Source organism: Penaeus monodon, chromosome 16 (genome assembly GCF_015228065.2).
Source record: "Penaeus monodon isolate SGIC_2016 chromosome 16, NSTDA_Pmon_1, whole genome shotgun sequence".
Taxonomy (NCBI): domain Eukaryota; kingdom Metazoa; phylum Arthropoda; class Malacostraca; order Decapoda; family Penaeidae; genus Penaeus; species Penaeus monodon.
Window position 1 is genome coordinate 20,906,372 of NC_051401.1, and position 14,407 is coordinate 20,920,778.

The 14,407-nt window shown below is 39.2% G+C and overlaps 1 pseudogene; it reads right to left on the reverse strand.

Annotated features, from left to right (window-relative positions):
• Window positions 1–9,230: 9,230 nt before the first annotated feature.
• On the reverse strand, window positions 9,231–10,833 carry LOC119582975 (annotated as a pseudogene).
• Between the last annotated feature and the right edge of the window lie 3,574 nt (window positions 10,834–14,407).

The following is a 14,407-nucleotide window of genomic DNA, read 5'->3' on the forward strand; positions in this document are numbered from 1 at the left end:
GTCGTCCATATTCTTGTGGCTACATGGGAGGAGACTCGCATGCCTGCCGCTAATGTGATAGGACGCACATGGGCTCTAATTGAGGACCTGGGAAGGTTTTTCCTATAACAAGCCATGTGAAGGCCCGGTTCCCGCTATTGCCACTCCGCAACGCTTCCAAGCTCATGCTATACCACAGGGAACCAGTTTAATTTTTCTTTCGTGACAAACCTGACCATAGAGACATTCCGTGATGCAGATGACATATCGCCCTATTCGATCGCATCTTATTATCGACGACGCGGAGTTTGAATTCTTTCGTAAGGCCTCTCAATCTTACAGGTAGGGCCCGTAGAGGATTATTCAAATTTTTGTTGGCAATATTGCGCACTGTACTTTTCGGAGTGTGGAATGACGACACTGCTTACATCCGAATTCAGAAGTATAAGGAAAGCTTTCGTGCTGTATTTCACAGTTTCGACTCGTCTGCTCATGCTGTCAACCACTTGAGAACAACGTTCCAGGAATTAGCTTCTGATTTAAGGCTGTGCGAAGTAAGCTCGTAAGATTTGTAGGCACAGTAAACAAGTTTCCTCATCTTACCTCATTAACTTTACCAGTTTTTTCATATCGAGCCAGTATACAAACTTACACAGCGATTGAATGTTTGGCCACCAAGCCCTCATTCGTGCGGCGACGGAGTGGTGTCCGCTTGATGTGATTTCGCTTGTTTGACATGGCGCAGTACTTAAGGATGGTATCTTCATTTTTCCTTTCAAGACTCTTTTCCCTTTACAATGCACTCGTTTTATGCTATCCCTCTGGTGTTTTCTCACTGCCTCGGGCTGTCTGTTATTAATCCCTTGCGTCCCTTCTATACTATCTTTAGGACGTACCACGTACACCCCTTCCTTCCCACACAAAAGAAGCATTTATCTTAGTACATGTTTCACATGCCTCACACATTTATTCTTAGATAGTTTAGGAGGTCATGCTCTATCTTTCCCTTCCTCTGACTTCTTGACTCCTGTTTTGAAGCTACCAATTGACAACTTCGTGTGCTTTTCTTCAATCCTTTAACCTTCATCTCTTCAGATTCCATCTTGTGCTCGTGCTCTTGTTTCAGGTGGCCGGAGCACCTCACTTTCTGTTCCTTCGAGGAGGTGAGAGATCAAACTCTCGCCTTCATGGCTCAGGCAGCCTTTCGCAGCGACACTGATCTATTTCTATCAATCAAATCGGCCCCAAATGCTTCGACGAGCTTCAGCCAATAAGTTTACTTAGGGACCTTTGTCCTGCCTCATCACGTGGTTTGCGTTCTCCTGTCATTAAAAGTTCCGGCAATCAAGTCCCTTCGTTACGATGTCGCTGCAGATCCTATAGCGATTTTTTTTTTTGGGAGGGGAGAGGAGTTTTTTTTTTTTTTTTGGCTGGCGCTCCTAACCTTGCCGACAATCAACGTCACGATCCCGGAGCTGCATCTACGGCGCGTTAGTAAGGTTCAGGACGCAGACGTCGGGTTGATGTCAGACTTTCACATTAACTTCATTAATCGCGTTTATTTCCCTTACTTTAATGCTGTTGCCCCACCTCATTAGTGTTTGGCGCGTGCTATGCGAAAGCGTATCGGATGCACAGGGAGGGGGATCCTATCGGCAGTAAGGCCATCGAGCGTGCTTCGTCCATATCCATTCCCCCATATCACGGACCTATCCTTGTATAACAGCACTGTCCATAGGCACTGAGTACTTGTATATGTAGTTGCTCTTCTTACTCTAACCTTTTATCGGAATGCTTGAGCTTCAAGTAGATCCTTGCGGAGTGCCTTGATCATTCCAGTCTATTCCCGGGCGTGCGAGTAGGACAGCTTTGAGGTGGGGCAGTCTGTCAGCGCCTCGAGGGCGAGGCGAGGGTAGGTGGCAGAGCGGTGTGACATCTATAAATAGTGAAATCTGCCTTAGCCAGGGTGACATCCATTAATCAAAGCTAGGCAGCTGTTGACCTCCTGTATCATGACCTCACCTTCGGCGATAACGAGAAACGCCTGGAGGGGGTAGCCGAGGATAACAGCTGTGTCCCCACGCCCTAGGCTAGAACCGACCCAGAAATACCCGAAGGAGTCAGTCTGAGTCCGTTCCCTAAACCGCGAACACCTTCCCCCTTAGCCCATAGGAGCTGACGCCGCCTCCGTGGCGTCATACCACGTCAGATCCATTTTAATCTACGTTGTCTGTTCCCCTCAATAAAGCTGAGAACAGATACTGAGTTTTTTCCTCTGGACCTGCCAGATATATAGTGGTTATTCTGGTATCATTCAAATTAGTAAGACCCATTATACACTATAAACGGCGTGTGTGTACATAGATTATTTATATTTTTGCAAAAATTGGTACTAATTCATATACACAAACAATGGGCATTTACTGAACATATATTTTTTTTTCAGTCAGCAGCTTACTGCTTGAACAATGAACGCTCCAGCAGGACCCAGGCACCGCCCCGGCTCCGCCTGCCACTGTGATTGTAAGTCAATCAGATCCGCGCAGTGCAACGCCTCATATGCTGAGGGGGACAAGGGTAAGCTTGTTGCAGAGAGAATGTAAGGACCGGTAGAACGGTGTGAGAGAGAGAGATAGAGAGGAGAGAGAGAGAGAAGATAGAGAGAGAGAGAAAGAGAGGATAGAGAGAGAGAGAGATAGAGAGAGAGATACACAAATACACAAAATACCACATACAAAATACACAACAATACACACATACACAAATATACACAAAAACAACACAAATACACACATACATCAAAATTAGCATCATCATACGGTAATGCTCATATTGAGCAGCGGGACCTCTCCACCATCCTTGCGCCACTCAACTCGATCTAGCGCTTTTCTTTTCCACTTTACCATAGACAACCCGCAAATATCTTGTTATGTTGTCGCCAGTCTTGTCTTCAGTTTTGCACCTACACAAATACACGCATAACAACAAATACAACACACATTACACACCACATGCCACACACACACAAAAGACCACACACACACAAATACACACACCACACACACACGACACACACACACACCACACACACAACACACAAACACACACACACACCACACAGACGCACACACACCCGACTCATACACATACACACACACACTACACACAACACACCCGCTCGTACGCACGCACGCGCGGCACGCACGCACGCTCGCACAGCACGCACGCACGCAACGGCACGCACGCACGCAACGCACGCACCACACGACACACACACACACACAACACACACCACAAATATATACATACACAATACGATACATAACACAAATACAACACACATACACAATTACGCACATACACAAATACAACACACACAACACATTACATCAAACACACAACGCAGACACACACACAGGCCGCACACACAACACACCACACACACACACGACACCCACACACACACACACCACGGACACGACTGTGTATAGCTTTTGCTAACACTCGAGGGAGCCTGCTGCAGAAGTTGTGTGCATATTTCTGTTGGTGGTTCCATTACATCAAACCTTCAATCACCCTAGGTCGATGGTAGTGCCCTGTGTTTGAATTTTAATTAGCGTCTAAAGAAAAGAAAATAAATATAATAATATAATAATAATAATTAATAATAATAATACTAATATAATATGAAATGGGATACAACAATCATAGATGAAGAAAAAAAATACTACAGAATGCATCCGCAGAGTAAGGTCAATCCTGAAACAGAATACACTTAAAGAACAGACTAACAGCAATCAACACTCTTGCAATACCTTGGTTACATATAGTTTTTAAACGTGATAGACTGGAACTTACATGAACTCAAACAAATGACCCAAAATTAGGAGCAATTTGACATGCAACAAATGATCACCCTAAATCAGACGTAGAACCGGTCTGTCATTCCTAGAAAGTAAAGGGTATGGGGGATGAAGGAGTTGGATTATCGTGGACAAAACACAAAACGATTGTCTCTTGCAATACTTAGATCTACCAGCGATTTGATGCTCCATCGTAAGAGTACTTGAAAACTCTATAAGGTTACACTCAATAGTAAAGGAATCAAATACTTAGAAGCGAAAATATCGAACATAAATGTTGCCAACATGGCTTGCTAACAAAAAAACAAAGCAAAGAAGGTCGGACAAGAAAAACACACATCTAGGGTGCATGAAAAGTCCTCTCCATGGACATTTTTGCACTCCCTAATCAACACACTGATGTAGAATGAAATGCAACCTCAGTGCTTAGAGCTCTGACTAAAGGGGAAGCAGGGGTTTTTATTTCTGCAGCCCAAGATCAAAGTTTGTTTACTCAGAACTATCAAGCTAACATCTGTGCACAATGCACCTGACTCAAAAGTGTAAGGTTTTTATGAAGACACGGTTGAGACAATATATTACGAACCGAATAGTCAAAAATCGACAGACAGAGTGGGCGAAGTACCTGCACTGGAAGATCTGCAACACTTTTCCTATCATGGAACATACAGGATAATGGTACAAACACCATTCAAGCCATTTACTGGAAGGCAAGATGCTAACATCTTGTGGAACTTTTCCAAGTTCACTACAGACGTACTATAGCAGGCAAATCGTACCAGATCTCGTCATACAAGGACGAAAAATAAACAACATTTGCCTGTTTATAGATTGAGCATCCCTTCAGACAGAACGTCTAACAAAAGTGTTCGAAAAGATATCAAAGTATAAAGACCTGGAAATGAAAGGTGGAAAAGATGTGCATTTAAAAACCAAACTTTGCCTGTTGTTATTGAGCTCTTGCCTTATCCAAAAGAGGTACGGATAAGTTTTCTTGAGGAATACCAGGAAATCCAAAATTAGAAGAAATCCAAAAAATGTATTAAACAGCACAGCACATGTTCTCAGAAGAGCATTATCAATCTGATGTGTTTTTTTTTGTGAGTGAATTGATTTGACTGGATGTTTTGGATTTGGTGGTTGTTTCTGCATATTTTGCATGTTTTCGTTTGATTCCAATTGCTCAAACGTCATCGACCCTAGGTCACTGGTAGTGACTCGGTGTTTGATTTTAATTAGCAATCTAAGGAAACTTTCGTATAACTAATAATACTAATAATAAGCTTCTAACACCAGTGTATGGATATAATCATGGACAAGAAGATCAATCATTTATTCTATATGATACGTGAAACTTTACGCTCAGAATGATGGTGAATTGAAGGTGCTGAAAACTGTAAAGAGTTCAGTGATGACTAGGTATGAAGTTTGGTCTCGATAAGTGTGCTAAAACAACCTTCAAGCAAGGAAAAGCTGTGACATCTAGACAATATAAAGGTAAGTATTGATACTGTAATATAAATTAATCAGGAAGAAACCTATAAAATCTAGGATAAACAAAGGGAAATGGGATACAATCGTAATGAAGAAAAAAAATGTACAGAATGTATCCGGAAGAGTAAGTCAAATTCCTGAAAACAAATGTAAACTCAAAGAAAAAACTAACAGCATCAACACTCGTGCAATACCTGTGATGACATAGTTTTAATTAATGTAATAACTGGAACTTACGTGCACTCAAAAACAAATTTGTACACCAAAATTAGAAGCAATTGACATGCAACCGAAATGTATCACCCTAAGTCAGACGTAGAACTGTCTGTATCTCTAGGAAGGAAAGGAGGTAGGGGAGATGATAGGAGTTGAATATCGTACAAAACCCCAACGCTTGGTCTCTTTGCAATCTTAGATCTAACCAACGATTGGATTCTTCAATTAGTTTAGAGTACAGATGAAAACTCTAAAGGTCACACTCAATGAAAGAATCAATAAATTTTCTCAGGAGTTGGTAATTGAGAGCGAAAAAACATCGAACTATGTTTGCCACATTAGCTGCTAAACATAAAAAACAAAAAGCATAATAAGGTCGGACATAGAAAACTTGATCTTCTAGGTGGCATGAAAGCCTCTCCACGGACAGTTTTGCACTCAAAGCAAACACAACTGATGTAGATGAAACTACAACCCATCAGTGGCTTTAGAAGTTCTGACTTAAAGTGGAAAACAGATGGTTTATGCTTGCAAAAGCCCAAGACAAAGTTTGTTTACCAAAACTATCAAGCTAACTCTTGCACATGGCACGGATCCAAAGTGTAGTTTTGTGACGCAAAGGTTTGAGACAATTGAGCACCGACTGAGGACAAAAATGACAGGACGGAGTGGGCAAGTCCCTGCCCTTGGAAGATCTGCAAACCTTTTCTATCGAACACAAGATAAATGGTACAAACACCAGCCAGAGCCCAGTTACTGAGGCAGAGATGCTACAATCTTGTGGAACTTTCAATTCAACACGGATCGTACTATATAAGTCAAATCGTCCAGATATTGTCATCAAGGACAAAATACACAACCACTTGTCCTGTTTATATAGATATAGCATCCTTCAGACAGAAATGTTCGCAAACGAAAGTGTTCTAAAGGATATCAAAGTATAAAGACTTGGAAATAGAGGTGGAAAAGATGTGGCATTTTAAAAAACCAAAACTTTGCCTGTTGTTTATTGGAGCTCTTGGCCTTATAAAGAAAGGTATCGGATAAGTTCTTGAACAAATACCAGGAAATTCCAAATTATAAGTCCAAAAAATAGTATTAAACAGCACAGCACATGTGCTCAGAAGAGCCTTACCAATCTGAGTGTTTTTTGTGTGTTGTGAATTTTGATTTGACTGGATGTTTTGATTTGTGGTTCTGCATTTTTTGCATGTTTTTGTTGATGTTTCCATTGCCTCAAACTTCATCCCCAAGGTTCACTGGTAGTGACCTCGGTGTTTGATTTTAATCACAGATCTACAGGAGCTTTTTGCATAAATAATAATAATAATAATAATATATAAATAATAATAATAATAGTAATAATGATATAATAATAATAATAATAATACTAAAATAATAGTGACAATAATAAGAATGACAATAATAAATGACAATAATGTACTAATATTGTTTATGAAATACATACTGTGTTATCGAAAATACTTCCGTCTTACCCCCTTACTCACTCAATCTCTTACAAACTCATTATTAAACGAACAGGATCAAATAGAGTCATTTTCATCACACTTTAATTATTCTTAACAGTGTAATGGTATGACTGTACGGGTCTGGCTGTATGGCAGCGTCCCTTGCATTTGGCATCTTTCCCTCACATTTTTGGATTTATCATGATTCAAATTCCGAGAAGTACGGGGGGCGTATGCATCTATTCTGGCTATAATCGCGTGCTGCTGTCTTGGAAGGTTGAGTTGTTAATAGTAATTGTTAACTGCTAAGGTATTTAGTTTGTTTTATTCTTTACAGCATTGTTTATCAGGTTATTTCTGTTTTATTATATTTTATCATTGGCATCCGTTATGCGGTATGACCATCATCACCTGTATGGTGATGTGTTGATTACATTCCTAGATCTTGGATTTGCATCATGGTTATAGTTACTTTTGTATCTGTTATCCCCAGAATTATAACTTTTATGCACACACACACACACACACACGCACACAACAGAGTCACACACACACACACCACACCACACAACACACACACACACGACACAACACCACACACAACACACATAGCCACTATACATATACGCATATATACATTCCATCTTCAACTAATGTCTGTGTCCTTGCCCAGGCTTTCTAATCTACTTTACGTGAATGCAAGTGGAAGACATTGCGAGAGTTCACTGCCCTTCCAGCCGACCAGCCTGCCGCCTGAGTACAGCGCTCACCTTTCCTTGCCACTATACCTGGGCATACCCAGTAAACAGACGTCCTACCAATTCGCCACCACGCACAGGGAGTAAATGATGGCAGCGGGGCTAGCCAGCATCAACGCGTCAGGACAGACGGTCACATCGGGATCTCACCCGCCTTCACAGGGGCAGTATCCCCTCCGCAAGGCATATCCACCACCTACAGGGCGTATCCCCTCCCAAGGACAGTACCCGCGCTCCAATGGTTATTATCCCCACTCCCAAGGTCCCTCTGTCCTCGACAAGAGCCCATCCTCGAAAATCAAGTATATCCGCCGCCATATTCTGAAATCTAAAAGACTTGTTCTCTTTTTAAAATACCTCATTTTTCACATCGCTTTAAATACACAGGCCTATAGTCCGGCGGTATTCACATGAGTCAGCTTCACGAGTTTTGTATATCTATATGATTATATGATGTTTTTCTATTTTCATATGAAATGGTATCAACGCCTGTTCATATGTTACGAATTATAATAACGCTGCGGCGGAAGGCAACGGCAAACCACCGCTCTAGATTGGTTCAAGCAATCATGGAAATTCATGATCGCCAACGTCCTTGTAGGACAGGCCACTGTACTATAACAACTAACTATGTGCAATCAAGTAAATAAGTATATATATGTATATATATATATATATATATATATTATATATATTATATATGTATATATATATATGTTTATTTTTAGATATATATATATATATATATATATATTATATATATAAATATATATATATTATATATATTATATATTTTAATATAGTGTGAAGATTTAGAATCGTGTTGAAATAATATTTAGAGGTAATCTTATATAGATGTATTATTTTTTGTATAAACAAAATGAATAAAAAAAAAATACAAAAATACACTAATATAAGATACCTAAATATTACTTTCAACCGATTCTCATCTCTCCACCCACCTATATATATATATATATATATATTATTATATATATATATATATACTATTATATATATATATATATATATATATATATATATATATACATATATATATATACATATATATATATATATATATATATATATATATATATATATACATATATATACCTTTTATTTACTCTGATTGCACCATAGTTAGTTGTTATAGTACAGTGCCCTGTCCTACAAGGACGTTGGCGATCATGGATTTCCATGATTTTCTTGACAATCTAGAGCGGTGGTTTTGCCGTTGCCTTCCGCCGCAGGTTATTATAATCGTAACATTATGAACAGGCGTTGATACCATTTTCATTAATGTAAAATAAGAAAACATCATATACTCATATAAGATATACAAAACTGTGAAGCTGACTCATTGTGAATACACCGTACTATAGGACTGTGTATTTAAAAGCAATGTGAAACAATGAGGTATTTTAAAAAGAGAACAAGTCTTTTAGATTTCAGATATGGCGCGGATCATCCTTGTTTTCGAGGAGGCTCTTGTAGAGGAGCAGAGGGACCTTCGGGAGTTGGATAATAACCATTTGGAGTGGGTACTGTCCTTGCGGAGTGGATACTGCCCCTGTGGTGGTGGATACTGCCCTTGCGGAGGTGGATACTGCCCCTGTGAAGGTGGGTGATATCCCGATGTGACCGTCTGTCCTGACGCCGTTGCTGCTGGCTGCCCGCTGCCATCATTTACTCCCTGTGCGTTGGTGGGGAATTGGTAGACGTTGGTTACTGGGTATGCCCCAGGTATAGTGCAAGGAAAGGTGAGGCCGCTGTACTTCAGGCGGTCAGGGTGGTCGGCTGGAAGGGCGATTGAACTCTCGCAATGCTTTCCCTCTTGCCTTCACGTGAAAGTAGATTAGAAAGCCTGGGAAGGACACAGACATTAGTGAAGATGAATGTATAATGCGTATATGTATATGTGTTTTGTGTGTGTGTGTGTGTGTGTTGTGGTGTGTGTGTGTGTGTGTGTGTGTGTGTGTGTGTGTGTGTGTGTGTGTTGTGTGTGTTGTGTGCATAAAAGTTATTAATTCTGGGATAACAGTACAAAAGTAACTATAACCATGATGAATCCAGATATAGGAATGTAATCAACATCACCATAATGATGTGATGGTAATACGATAACGATGCCAATGATAAAATTAATAATAACAGAAATAACTTGATAACAATGCTGTAAAGAATAAAACTAAAACTAAATACTCTTAGCAGTTAACAATTACTATTAACAACTCACCTCCAAGACAGCAGCAAGCGATTATAGCCAGAATAGATGCATACGCCCCCGTAATTATCGGAATTTGAATCATGATAATCCAATAATTGTGAGAAAGATGCCAAATGAAAGGGACGCCGCCATACAGCCAGACCGTACAGTCATACCATACAACTGTTAGAGAATAAATTAAAAGTGTGATTAAATGACTCTATTTGATCCTTTTTCGTAATAATGATTTTGTAAGAGATTGAGTGAGTAGGTAGACGGAAGTATTTTCGATAACACAGTATGTATTTCATAAACAATATTAGTACTATTATTGTCATTATTATTATTGTCATTATTATTATTATTATTATTATTATTATTATTATTATCATTATTATTATTATTATTATTATTATTATTATTATTATTATTATTATTATTTATGCAAAAGCCTCCTTAGATCTGTTAATTAAAATCAAACACCGAGTCACTACCAGTGACCTTGGGTGATTGAAGTTTGAGACAATGGAACATCAACAAAAACATGCAAATATGCAGAACCACAAATCAAAACATCCAGTCAAATCAATTCACACACACAAAAAACACTTCAGATTGGTAAGGCTCTTCTGAGAACATGTGCTGTGCTGTTTAATACTATTTTTTGGACTTCTAATTTTGGATTTCCTGGTATTTGTTCAAGAAACTTATCCGTACCTTTCTTTATAAGGCCAAGAGCTCCAATAACAACAGGCAAAGTTTTGGTTTTTAAATGCCACATCTTTTCCACCTCTATTTCCAAGTCTTTATACTTTGATATCTTCTCGAACACTTCGTTGCGACATTTCTGTCTGAAGGGATGCTCATATCTATAAACAGGCAAGTGTTGTTTATTTTGTCCTTGATGACAATATCTGGACGATTTGCTTATTATGTACGATCCGTGTGAATTGAAAAGTTCCACAAGATTGTAGCATCCTTTGCCTTCAGTAACTGGCTCTGGATGGTGTGTTGTACCATTTATCTTGTGTTCCGATAGAAAAGTGTTTTGCAGATCTTCCAGGGCAGGTACTTGCCCACTCTGTCCTGTCGATTTTTGTACTCATTCGGTGATCATTGTCTCAACCTTGTCTTCACAAAACCTACACTTAGTGCAAGATGTTAGCTTGATAGTTTTTGGTAAACAAACTTTGATCTTGGGCTGCAAGAATAAAACCCTCTGTTTCCCCTTTAAGTCCAGAGCTTCTAAGCCACTGATGGGTTGTATTTCATCTACATCAGTGTGTTTGCTTTGAGCTGCAAACTGTCCGTGGAGAGGCTTTTCATGCCACCTAGATTCAAGTTTTTCTTGTCCGACCTTCTTTGCTTTTTGTTTTTATGTTTAGCAGCTAATGTTGGCAACATATGTTCGATGTTTTCGCTCTCAATACCTAATTCCTGAGAAAATTTATTGATTCCTTATCATTGAGTGTGAACCTTTTAGAGTTTTCATGTACTCTAACTAATTGAAGCATCCAATCGTTGGTTAGATCTAAGTATTGCAAGAGACCAATCGTTGTTGTTTTGTACGATAATTCCAACTCCATCATCCCCCTACCTCCTTTCCTTCTAGGACGTACAGACAGTCTACGTCTGAGTTAGGGTGATACAGTCTGTTGCATGTCAATTGCTTCCTAATTTTGGTGTCAATTTGTTTGAGTTCACGTAAGTTCCAGTCCTATTACATTAAAACTATGTCATCACAGGTATTGCAAGAGTGTTGATTGCTGTTAGTTTTTTTTCTTTGAGTTTAATTCTGTTTTCAGGATTGACCTTACTCTTCGGATACATTCTGTACATATTTTTTTCTTCATCTACGATTGTATCCCATTCCTTTGTTTATTCCTAGATATTTATAGGTTTCTTCCTGATCTAATTCTATATTACAGTATCAATACTTACCTTTATATTGTCAGATGTCACTAGTTTTCCTTGCTTAAAGGTTGTTTTAGCACACTTATCGAGACCAAACTTCATACCTATGTCTCACTGAAATCTTTTACAGTTTTCAGCAACCTTTCCAATTCATCATCATTCTGAGCGTAAAGTTTCAAGTCATCCATATAGAATAAATGATTGATCTTCTTGTCCATGATCTTATATCCATACCCTGTGTTGTTAAGAAGCTTATTATTATTATTATTATTTTATACGAAAGTTTTCCTTAGATCTGCTAATTAAAATCAAACACCGAGTACACTACCAGTGACCTAGGGTGATTGAAGTTTGAGGCAATGGAACATCACGAAAACATGCAAAATATGCAGAACAACCACAAATCAAAACATCCAGTCAAATCAATTCACGCACAAAAAAACACATCAGATGATAATGCTCTTCTGAGAACATGTGCTGTGCTGTTTAATACTATTTTTTGGATTTCTTCTAATTTTGGATTTCCTGGTATTTCCTCAAGAAACTTATCCGTACCTTTTTTTATAAGGCCAAGAGCTCCAATAACAACAGGCAAAGTTTTGGTTTTAAATGCCACATCTTTTCCACCTCTATTTCCAGTCTTTATACTTTGATATCTTTTTCGAACACTTTTGTTAGGACGTTTCTGTCTGAAGGATGCTCATATCTATAAACAGGCAAATGTTGTTTATTTTGTCCTTGATGACGAGATCTGGACGATTTGCCTGTATAGTACGATCTGTGTGAATTGGAAGTTCCACAAGATTGTAGCATCTTTGCCTTCAGTAACTGGCTCTGAATGGTGTTTGTACCATTTATCCTGTGTTCCGATAGAAAAGTGTTTGCAGATCTTCCAGTGCAGGTACTTGCCCACTCTGTCCTGTCGATTTTTGTACTCATTCGGTGTTAATATTGTCTCAACCGTGTCTCACAAAACCTCACTTTGAGTCATGCCATTGTGCAAGATGTTAGCTTGATAGTTTCTGGTAAACAAACTTTGATCTTGGGCTGCAAGAATAAAACCCTCTGTTTCCCTTTTAAGTCCAGAGCTTCTAAGCCACTGATGGGTTGCAATTTCATCTACATCAGTGTGTTTGCTTCGAGTTGCAAACTGTCCATGGAGAGGCTTTTCATGCCACCTAGATGTGTGTTTTTCTTGTCCGACCTTCTTTGCTTTTTGTTTTTTATGTTTAGCAGCCAGTGTTGGCAACATATGTTCGATATTTTCGCTCTAATTTATTTGATTCCTTTACTATTGAGTGTAACCTTTTAGAGTTTTCAAGTACTCTAACTAATTGAAGCATCCAATCGCTGGTTAGATCTAAGTATTGCAAGAGACAATCGTTGTTGTTTTGTACGATAATTCCAACTCCTTCATCCCCCTACCCCTTTACTTCTAGGGACGTACAGACGGTCTACGTCTGATTTAGGGTGATACATTCTGTTGCATGTCAATTGCTTCCTAATTTTGGTGTCAATTTGTTTGAGTTCATGTAAGTTCCAGTCTATCACGTTAAAACTATATGTAACCACAGGTATTGCAAGAGTGTTGATTGCTGTTAGTTTGTTCTTTAAGTTTTATTTCTGTTTTCAGGATGACCTTACTCTGCGGATGCATTCTGTACGTATTTTTTTTCTTCATCTATGATTGTTGTATCCCATTTCATATTTATATTATTATTATTATTATTATTATTATTATTATTATTATTATATTATTATTTTCTTTCTTTAGACCTGCTAATAAAAATCAAAAACCGGGTCACTACCATCGAACTAGCGTGATTGAAGTTTGAGGTAATGGAACACCAACAGAAATATGCACACAACTACTGCAGCAGGCTCCTCGAGAGTATAGCAAAAGCTATACACAGTGTGTGTGTGTGTGTGTGTGTGTGTTGTGTGTGTGTTTGTGTGTGTTGTGTGTGTTGTGTGTGTGTTTTGCGTGTGTGTGTTTGCATGTATATGTGTGTGTGTGTATTTGTGTATGTGAGTATTGTGTATGTGTGTATTTGTGTATGTATGTATTTGTGTATGTATATATTTGTGTGTGTGTGTGTGTGTGTGTGTGTGTGTGTGTGTGTGCGTGCGTGCGTGCGTGCGTGCGTGCGTGCGTGCGTGCGTGCGTGCGTGCGTGCGTGCGCGCGTGCGTGCGTACGAGCGTGTGTGTGGTGTGTGTGTGTGTGTGTATGTGTATGTGTCTGTGTGTGTGTGTGTGTCTGTGTGTGTGTGTATTGTGTGTGTGTGTGTGTGTGTGTTTGTGTGTGTGTGTGTGTGTGTGTGTGTGTGTGTGTGTGTGTGTGTGTGTGTGTATTTGTGTGTGTGTATGTGTGTGTATTTGTGTATGCGTGTATTTGTGTATGTGTGCAAACTGAGAAAGACTGAGCGACAACATCAAAGAATTGCGGGTGTCTATGTACAAGTGGAAGAAAAGCGCTAATCGAGTTGGTGCAAAGAATCAGGTGC